This window comes from Nematolebias whitei, chromosome 5 (assembly GCF_014905685.2).
Source record: "Nematolebias whitei isolate Nwh7 chromosome 5, NemWhi1, whole genome shotgun sequence".
NCBI lineage: Eukaryota > Metazoa > Chordata > Actinopteri > Cyprinodontiformes > Rivulidae > Nematolebias > Nematolebias whitei.
This window is the reverse complement of record NC_056502.1, coordinates 26,454,429-26,464,847: the sequence shown is the minus strand read 5'-3', so window position 1 is coordinate 26,464,847 and position 10,419 is coordinate 26,454,429. Positions and strand designations below refer to the sequence as shown.

At 38.8% G+C, this 10,419-nt stretch overlaps 1 protein-coding gene across 1 annotated transcript in view; it reads right to left on the bottom strand.

The window, feature by feature from the left end:
* The window catches only part of cdkal1 (CDK5 regulatory subunit associated protein 1-like 1), a 295,222-nt gene that overhangs the window by 10,532 nt on the left and 274,271 nt on the right, over positions 1 to 10,419 (bottom strand). The gene's annotated exons all lie outside the window — the stretch shown is intronic.

The window sequence follows — 10,419 nt, the reverse complement described above, 5'->3', positions numbered from 1 at the left end:
CCACCACCACGCACCATCACCAGTGGAGAATCCACCACCATGCACCACCGCCGGTGGAGAATCCACACCATGCACCATCGCCGGTGGAGAATCCACCACTAAGCACCATGCACGGTGGTGCATAGTTTTTATTTTATTTAACCCACTAAATAAAATAAAAATAAAAACAGGGGGGCGCACCACCACCGATGGAGAATCCACCACCACCGTGGTGGTTTATTTTATTTAGTGGATTAAATAAAATAAAACTAACTTTTGCTGCTTAATAAGTGTTTTCATTTTCCTGTGACTTATTTGCAGTATTATAAATGGTAGGAGCATAAATATTTGCTCCCAAAATTTTATTGTTCTTTTTTTTTTTTGTTAAATTACTTTTTTGTGAATAGTGTATTGAGTTCCTATGACGTCACATCGACTAGTCAATGTCGACTTGACTTTTATCACGTTGAAGTTGACTTAAAAAATATGTAGTTGTTCAACCCCTAGTCTGAAGAATAATTTTGTTTGATGTAGTGAATTTATTTATTGGATGTTTGTCTTCTGTTTGCTAGGGTTAGGGTCATCTTTCCATTTACTTCACTCATCCTTCCATCTCCTTGCCTCGCCACCTACTTCACTCGTCCTTCAGTCTTCTTGTCTCTCCACCTACTTCACTCGTCCTTCTGTCTCCTCGTCTTTCCACCTACTTGACTCATTGTCCTTCTGTCTCCTAGTCTTTCCACCTACTTCACTCATCCTTCCGTCTCTTTGTCTCTCCACCTACTTCACTCGTCCTTCTGTCTTCTTGTCTCACACAAAAAATTGTCTTAAAATTCTGAAGTGTAAAAAAAGATGCTACAAAAGATATATTTTCTTTGTTATTAATAATAAAACAAAATGTTTCTGTATTAGTTTTGACAGGAAAACAAGTTGTGACTGAAAAGTTCAAGTTCGGTTTGTCTCCTCTCTGTCTTGAACACGTAAGTCTTCAACGTGCAGAAGTCTTCTGCCATTAACGATCACCCATCTATCCCTACAACTAACCTGTTTATGATTTCCTCCAGGTAACTGTCGGCAGCACAGGTACCCAGTTTCACATCACCATGAGGCTATATCTCTGTGTACTCTCAGATCCATGCCCTCACAGACGTCCATTACAGCCAACTTCTCGTCACATCTATTCAGCCATACTACCACAGACTTGCATGGATGCTGGCTGGTATATAATCATTTCTCTCCCTACTTTGAGCATGATGGATCTTTCATTTTGCTCCTTTTCTGACAAACACACATTACAGCCCTTGGCTGCTCTCTCAGCCTTCCCAATCACCCACTTATAAACCACTCTTTTCCTTACACTGCCTTACTCTTACTCTTCTTCATCTGAGATAAAACGGCAAAGTGAAGACTGCCTTCTTTGCACTCGCCTGGCAATCATGTAGCTCATCACACTGCGCCTCTTTCTCTGGTGCTTTATTCTTTTTTTTGTTGTTGCTCTTCTGCAAAAAGCTTGTAATTATAGACCTTACTGCAAGACATGCAGTTGAATATCAGCCTTCTCATAATCACACATTCATCTCAAACACACACACGTTCAGCTCAGCGTGTGGTGGAGTCATGCAGAGTCGTGGAGAAAATAGAGGGGGTTCTGATAAGTAGGCCAGCGCCCAATGAGTGTTGGTAAAAATGCATATTCTGAGACACAAGTATACATTACAGGAAAAAGAAAATATTTATAAAGTTTGACTGAACAGAACATAATGTTAAAAATTATCATTTACCTCATCACAGAGAAGAGCAGTCTTCTAAAGAGGTAAATACAGCTTCATATGAAAACACAAATGGCACATTAAAATGGGCTATTATATATATACCATACAAAAAAACAAAAACACAGGAGTCTTGTGTGTGTCCTTATAGCTTTCTTTTGAATTAAAAGAATAAATAGAAACCAGCTGATTCATTTTAAATCTGTTTGATCCACTAATAATAAGGTGTGCCACTAATGAAGTCTCAGATGTTCTTAAAATCTGTTGCTCTGAAATAACGATTCAAAAGTGGCAGGATATTATCAAAGATCTTAAAGTCTTTTTACAAAATGGAGTCTGCAACATGGCTGCAAAGGTGAGCCCCTTTTTAGGCTGCTACTGGCTGTTTATGGTGGCCATGTCCTGGGAAGATGTGTTTCCTAAATGAAGCTGGTGTTGTGGAAACAAAAGAGGTTCCTTGGTGATGTTGATGTGGAGCACCACTTATGCAATGTGTGTCTGATGTCTCCTGTTCTAAATCCTGTGATCGGCTGCTCAGGCAGACTATAATTTCATCACACCCTCAAACCACCACGATGGCTTATTCTTACATATGCTGATCCTTTCAGCTCTGTGACTACCTCACTCAGAGGCTCAGAGGAGTAACAGCAAAGGGTTAACTTCAACCATCTCTCCTGCTGCCTCTGGCCTGACAATAAAGCACAATGAGGCAAAAACAAAAAACAAACAAATTAAAAAACAGAGCCTCAGGCCTGGTTTGGGAAATTAATTTTGTTGTTTGTTCCTGTTCATCATTCTGGAAAAAGTTATGATGTCATATGAATTTACTTTTAGCCGGGGCTTAATTTGTAAATTGATCGATGCCGGAACGCAAATAATATATTTTTTTAATAAAGTAGATGCAATTTCTTGCATTGTGATGTATTTTAACGGTTTGTTAAACATCTACATTTACCTACATTTGTAAACACTTGCATCCCCCCCTCCCCCTTACTTGTTGGTTCTGAGCCAAAACTTCTCCACTGAATTCACTGTCCGACTCCACATTCATTCATTCATTCAACCTTTATTTAGACAGGTAAATCCCATTGAGCCTCGAGGACTCATTTACAAGAGAGACCTGATTTCAACAAAGAATGATGACAACAATGGACAACAGTGACAACAATAGACAGTTATAAAAAGGCATACAGATTTTTGTATAAAAAAAAAATACAAAAAAAATGACCAAAAAAGTAACAAAAAGAGCTAGATTATAAGGTGACTGTAGAAAACTAAAAACAGGAATATGTCTGCATTGGTCCTTGCCAGGAGTCCAACAGATTCTTAAAGCTACTTAGAGAGGTCAAGGCCGAGAGCTTCAGATCTTTTTGCAAGATATTCCAGGAAATAGGAGCGGAATAGGAGAAGGCCCTTTTGTCAAGTTTAGTCCGCAATGAGGGAACACTGCAGGTAATGATGTCCTGAGAGCGCACGCTGTAGCTGCACTCACGCAGAGACAAGTAGGAGGAGATGTATGAAGGCAGCAGACCAAGAAGTGATTTAAAGATGAAAATATACCAGTGAGAGGGTCTGCGTGAAGTTAATGATGTCCAGTTAACCAGTGAATACAGGGTGCAGTGGTGGGTACGATAATCGCAGCCAGTTATGAATCTTAGTGCACCATGATAGACAGCATCCAACATCTGCAGGGTTCTTGTAGGAGCGTTCATGTAAATAATGTCACCGTAATCAATGGATGGAAGGAAGGTCACAGTTACAAGGTGTTTCCCAGCATTCAGAGTTAGACAGGATCTGTTTCTGAAAAAGAAACCCAGTTTAACTTTCAGTTCCTTTACTAGGTTTTCCACGTGGAGCTTAAAAGAAAGATGTGAGTCGACCAAGATACCCAAATATTTATAGGAATCAACAAACTCAATGGGGACATGATTTGAGGATAAAATCGGAGGAAGACGTGAAACCTCCATGCACTCACCATCCATCACTCTTTTAGTGGCAGAGATTTTTTTAAGGGTAGAGGTGGAAATGTTTCAGTTGAAGGGGCAGATGATTGTATGTGATATTAAGAAGTTGTGTTGTGTTTAAAATGAGTGTTTATGTAATTGTTTTCAGTTAACATATCCAATATAAGTTTTTTTTTTTTTTTCAAGGAAGTCATATTTGTTCATAACTTTATTAGTAAGCCTGAGAGTTACCGGATCCATGCAAATAGTTGCCAGATCGCACCCTATCAAAATAAGAGTTCTCAGAGTCTGTTCCAGCAGGATCCGGCACAATTAAGCCCTGCTTTTAGCTCATCGTGATAATATTATTTACAGGGAAACCATTCAGGAGAATTGCTAATGCCAGAAATAGGGGTAGCCTTACAGCAAGCTCACCTAAGGTCAGAGAAAAGTGACTAATACACTACAGGCCTCAGTTAGCACATTACACTTCATAAGCGTAATAAAAAAAGAAAAAACACCAAACACTTATGACAGCTTTGTCAGCACAGCAGGACAGCTTAGGTCTGCACAGCTGCATCTGACCATACTACAAATATCTAGAAAAAAATCATTCTTCAAAAAGTAAAGAAAAAAAGGTAAAAATACATGTCGCCATGTTTGACAAAAAGCATCATCACAAACATCTCAAACCAATTTTTACACATGGTGTTGAAGGGGTCAGCTGAGAGACCTGAACAGAATGGATTTGACCATAAACCACGTGGCCTACAAAGGCAGTTGTACAACTTTTTGACGTAAACTTTGACTTTTCTAACAGTAACACAAAGACAGCCAGGACTAAAACGGTTTCGGTTAGAAAGTGCAATAATTTAAACAAAAAGGCAATGTGATTTTTATGCCATCGTCTGTGAAGGTCATGACATGTAGCAGATGACTGTGCAGTAAGAAAAGCTGTGTGTGCAGATACGGCTGTTTCCACAACATTAGGCCAATTATTGCATTGTGCACGAGAGCCATTAAGAACAGCCAATGTAAGTCATAAGGACTGAAAAATAGAGCTCATCAGCAGCCACACTGGAGATCACTTATCAAAACTAACTACGGCACATACAGCGTGCTGAGACTCACATTAACACATCCCTGCAAGTTCATACATTATAAACTGATCCTGAGTCTCTGACTGACAGCCTGGTTGGTTAAACTGCTTTCTGTCTGACTTTTTGACCATTTCATTTGATGTAACACCTAATACCTTAAATTATACTTTAGTTACACTACAGCTTGGTACTTTTATATAACTTCAACTTACAAATGAATACCTATTTCATAAGAAGCAACTAATCTTAAATATATCTATGGTTGTCATTCGGCACGTGATCTCTCTTTGATCTCTGCCAACAGATACCTATGTACAGATGTTTAAAGTGTTTCCTCTATGCTATTTAAATTCTCTGAATGCCAGTAAAGCTCTAGAAAATATATCAAGGTGTTACCAAAATAAAGGTTTGACATGTTTAATGATGTGTTGTGTTATGTGGACGAAGTGAGTAAATCTGATCTGAAATCCCAGAATAAAGCCAGGACTTTGACATAAAGATGTTCGTTGAAGGAATTTGAGTGCTTGTTTTGGACATAAATGTCAGAGTTTGTGTGTGTGTTGGAGGAACTGAAGACTTTATGGCCGGCTAATTTTACAAGGTCCAGTCTCCACAGATGAACTTTTTATTGTTGAGTGACATACTGCCTTTCTTTTTTTATTTAATTCTCTGCTATCCATTTCTTTCTCTGCTTGCTCCCCCTCCTCTGTGTGGAAGTAAAGGCTGATGGAGTGTGAAATTAGAAAGTGTATCATATTCTGATCTGTGGCTCCGTGTCCTAAACTATAGGCTGCAACGAGTCAGAGTGAGGAATAACGCGGTGAGGCACACACATTAACATGGGTCTGTGTGTTTGACAGGATGACAACCTTGAGCAGAATCATCGCAGAGTGACGATGTTAAAACAAAACAAAAATGCACACTCAATCTAATTACTTTCATTTGAAAACAAATAGAATGTATAAGTCTAGTCTCTAAGTGTCTAAATGTTAATTTAAACTAGAGTACCAGCAGCATGTTTTAAGACATTTTCTTTAAAAATGTTCACAAAAGTGAGAGACATACACAAAAATCTAGAATACAATCTGAATACAATTTCAGTCTTGAAGCAAACATGCTCTTTGTACAAAATGTTTCGTAATACTGGAGACCTGACAGGCTGAGATCAGCGGGTCCATTAATCGTTCTACAGTTACTAATGCTCGGTTTCAGTATTCAGTGATGCATCATGGTCTAGATATATTCATGTTTATTTCCAGTACTTTGAAACACATTGTCTAACCAGTGTTCATATTTATATGTTTGAGCTGCTCTGCAGTCATTCTGACACCGGTCAACATCACATGTTGTGAACTTTTCGCTCTTACAACCTAAAATACCAGAGCCCAACCAATATGGAAATTTTGGCTAGTTGATACCAATATTGGGAGGGACATGCTAATGCTGATAACCGATATAATGGCTGAACATTTTTGAGCTTTGTCAACCCCCAAGAATATAAGTAAACGGCGAGTGGAGCGGGGCTTGTTAATTTAGCGCAGCTGTTAGCATCCATGACACTAAGCAAATCAGGGCCATGCTATACGTATTCCCACAGTAGGTTTACAAGTGATGCACTGGTCATAAAAACAGTCTTCCTATCCTCCACTATTTACCATGAAGTTATCAGGTGTATTACAAAAATATAAATTAAACACATAAGTGCTCATCCCTGTTCATTGTTGAAATAGTCAGTGATGGTGAAGGCCTAATTAGGATTGACCGCAGAAGCGTTTTTTTTCTTCACAGAAAAGTAAAGATTTCAGGCAAACAATGCATTTTACTGAGGACAACAAAGGTAACGTTACCAACACTGATATATTTTACCTCTGCATTGAATTTATCGTTGTGAACAAAGTTTTACAAGTCTAAACTGAACCTATACTAGGTTAGCTAAATGTTAGCATGCTAATTTGAGAGGTAAGTAGCTAATGACAAGCGAGTTGGAGGAATGAAGAGAATTTATTATTGTTGATTTTATGTTTTACAGCTCCAATAAACTTACCATGCACTGCTCAGCAAAATACGCTACACGGTTGTTCCCTGTTTGAGCTGTGCTGAAAGTGAAACTTAAAGTGAGCGGCCATGACTTGAAAGTACAGTAGTCCATATGTGCCTTCTGTTGTACAATTACGCCTTTTGCCAGTAATGTAGTGTTGTAAAAGGCTAGGTTAGCTTCAGAGCTACACTACAGTCATATTTTAAATTAATGGGTTCTCTCTTTTTCGAGCTACTTTCAGATATGTAACAGAGGTACTGTGCGTGTAGATGTTTTAATCAGTGACATGAGACGTTAATTTTCTTTGACCCATCAAAATAAATGTAGTCATTTATTAACAGAATCAAAATTTAACATCAAAACATTGTACACTTGATTAGACTGGTCTGGTTCTGATTAATAAAACTTGGCACGTTTTACTTAATAAAAACAACAGACATTTCTGAAGATATCTGGATTAATTACTGGCAAGATAGAAGAGTTTTAAAGATGGGAAATTATGGAGGAGTTTAAAGGAAATATGTGGAGGAAGATGTATGTCTGTAGACCAGAACAACACACTCCTTTCAAGCGCAGTTCGCCCGCGCTACACTTGTAGTGAAGCTAATGTCGACTCTTTACCTTGGCAGAGGATGGGTCCTCTGCGGTCAAGAGGTCCCTGGCACGCTACCTTTCAGCGTCTCCTCAGGGCGGCTGTGACTCGGCAGAAGTCATGAGATACTCCGTTCTACAGAACAACTTCCTCAGCAGTTATAGGGCATTCGCCGGGTGGAGCCACATAGAGGCGTCGTGGCTCCTGCAGAGATGGATGGCTCCATCAGACTGGAAACTGAGTCCGAAGTTCCGCTCAGCAGTGGAAAAACTCCAGAACTACTCCACAGTACTCCAGAAGACTAAAGAAGACTTCAGAAGACCTCAGCCGACTCAGCAGACTCAGAAAAGACTGACAGTTCCAGGAAGTGTCGACTTTTAAAGAGTTCTGCTTCTGGTCACTTTTAGGAAGTCCTGATTGGTTGAAGCAACCAACAGGGGTGTGGTTCTAGTGACGTCAAAGGGTTTTTACAAGTTGAGAAAACAGCAAAATGTTTAGGAACAGACAGAGAAATGTTTTGGCGAAGTGAGAAACACTGCCGGTGCCAGTTCTCTTATTTACTGTCTGAGAGTTTTAAAAACACGTAAGCCTGTTCTAACAACTTGTTTCTTGACTGTCTCCGACTTTTTACCGACATCACTCTTCTCATTTCAGACAGAAGATCAAAAAATGCATAATTACTTTGTAAAATAGACATTTAACTTGATTTCTAATTTAAATGAGGATTAAAAAATCATCAATACTGTTTCACAGTTGATTTAAAATGAGTGGTTCACTTCAACATTTAAAAATGTTATGAACTAAACACACTTTTGATTATCAAGATATTGTAAAATAGTAATGATAATATAAAAAAGAGAGTGTTCTTTCAAATGATTACTTGAGGATGCAATTAGAAAGTCTCTAGATGAGCTAATTTGTATTTCTGGATTCAAATCAATGAAATAACAGTTCCTGTCCCATGAAGGTCTTCAGAGGCAGGTTTTGATCGGAGGCCTAGTCCACTAAAGTAAGGACACGGCTCGTTCCTAGTGTTTACATCATTTCATAATGGGACAAATATCACTGATACTGATAGGTCCCCAAATGCCTATATCATCCCTACCGATATATTGGTCGGCCCCTATAAAGTACCATATCCAAAAAAAGTTCAATCTGGTCATCTGGACATTCAAAAAAAAAAAAAAAAAAATATTTTTTTGCTTTGTTTTTTTTTTTTATGTCCAGATGACCAGATTTAACTTTTTTGGATTTTTCTACCTGGATTATTGAGCATGCATCAGGATACCAACACAAATAATTTATAAATATGCTTGTTTATAAAACGCAACAAAAAGCAGGTGTAAAAGACCTAAACACTGGAGTTGAATGGCAATCTTAATGCAATCTTATTTTTTCATCACCTGACCTGACCAGAAGTACCTATGAGTGTGTTTGGGGTGTGGTGCTGATTTTACCCATGGTCATCAGTAACTGTAAAAAGGTCAATAATCCGGTTAGTCGGCCACACATACGTGAGCTAAAGCCAGTATCTCAGTGGGCCACAAAACTGAAAGAAAAACAACAAATCTTCTGTTCCATTCCCACCGAACTCTGAATAATTGCAGCAAAGAAGCAGTGCAGCTGCAGTTTGTGTGGCCATTAAAATAAATCATGACCCACTTTGGCATGCACAGTTTGAAAAACTATATTCTACACCCACCTCATCCTGCTTTGTATCCAACTCAGCAGCTGCCCTACGTTTAGGATTTGATCTACCGGAGTACACTTCAGAAATGGAGACAGGCAGACAGCAACTCAGACGAGGAAAATAAGACTCCACAGACGTTTTGAGACATTTTGGAAACTACCCCACAGATGTCATCCCCAACTAGAGGTCAGCAGCTCCGTGAGGTCCTGGTTTACCTCTGCAAAGTGTCACCATCAGAGGAGTGATGGATGGAGCACCTCTGGCAGGCAAGCCCTAATCTGCTGGGGTTTTTTTTTTTTTTAGAGACAACTTATTCATTATTTATTTATTTATTTTTTTAATGAGAACACACTTTTATAAAGTTTCCCTTCCTTGGGTCATCACACACAGCTGACTGACAGCCTGCAGTGAGAGTCTGCTTTAAGCTCCACACGACCAGAGAAACTGCCTCTGGCCTTAAACCACAGGAGTACACTGACAGAAATACTTTGATGTTTTAACACTGTGACCTTCTGATATCATGGTAACCTCAAAACCAGAAACCAGACAATAACAAGTTACAAGCAACAAACATTTTAACCAACCTGCCCACGTTTCTGAGCTTTCTTTATTTCATAAACAAAAATGTGTCAAAGAATGCTGCTTGACTTCCCATCTGTCAAACTTCTGACCTTGTTTTATTTCTGTTACAATTTAATCTGCGGTGATCAACTCATGTAGTGAAGCAAAGAACTTACATAAAATACTTCGATTTGAAAGATTTATGGGAAATGTTTGGAACTCTACAAATAATAAGCCTTTAAGATAAGAATAAGTTAATATATACAATATTTTAGCTGAGAGTACATGTCTTTGTTTATTTTTCATTAAAATAAGCAGCCTGTTGTGGTACAGCATCTTTTAATCTCTGTCTGTTCAAACAAAGCTTTAACGAGGTTTTGTTTTCATCTATTAACACAAACACTTTATAATAGTTCTTCAGATTACTAATTTATATTCAACTCTAATCCCAAAGCTACAACAACACTGATGAGCTGAACTGGAAAAAAGGATTTGGTGAATTAAATTATTGATCCTTCGACTGGTAGACCTGAACCACTGGAACACCTGAACCACTGGAAGACCTGAACCACTGGAACACCTGAATCACTAGAAGACCTGAACCACTGGAAAACCTGAACCACTAGAAGATATGAACCACTGGAACACCTGAACCACTGAAAGACCTGAACCACTGGAAGACCTGAACCACTGGAAGACCTGAACCACTAGAAGACCTGAACCAATGGAAGACCTGAACCAATGGAA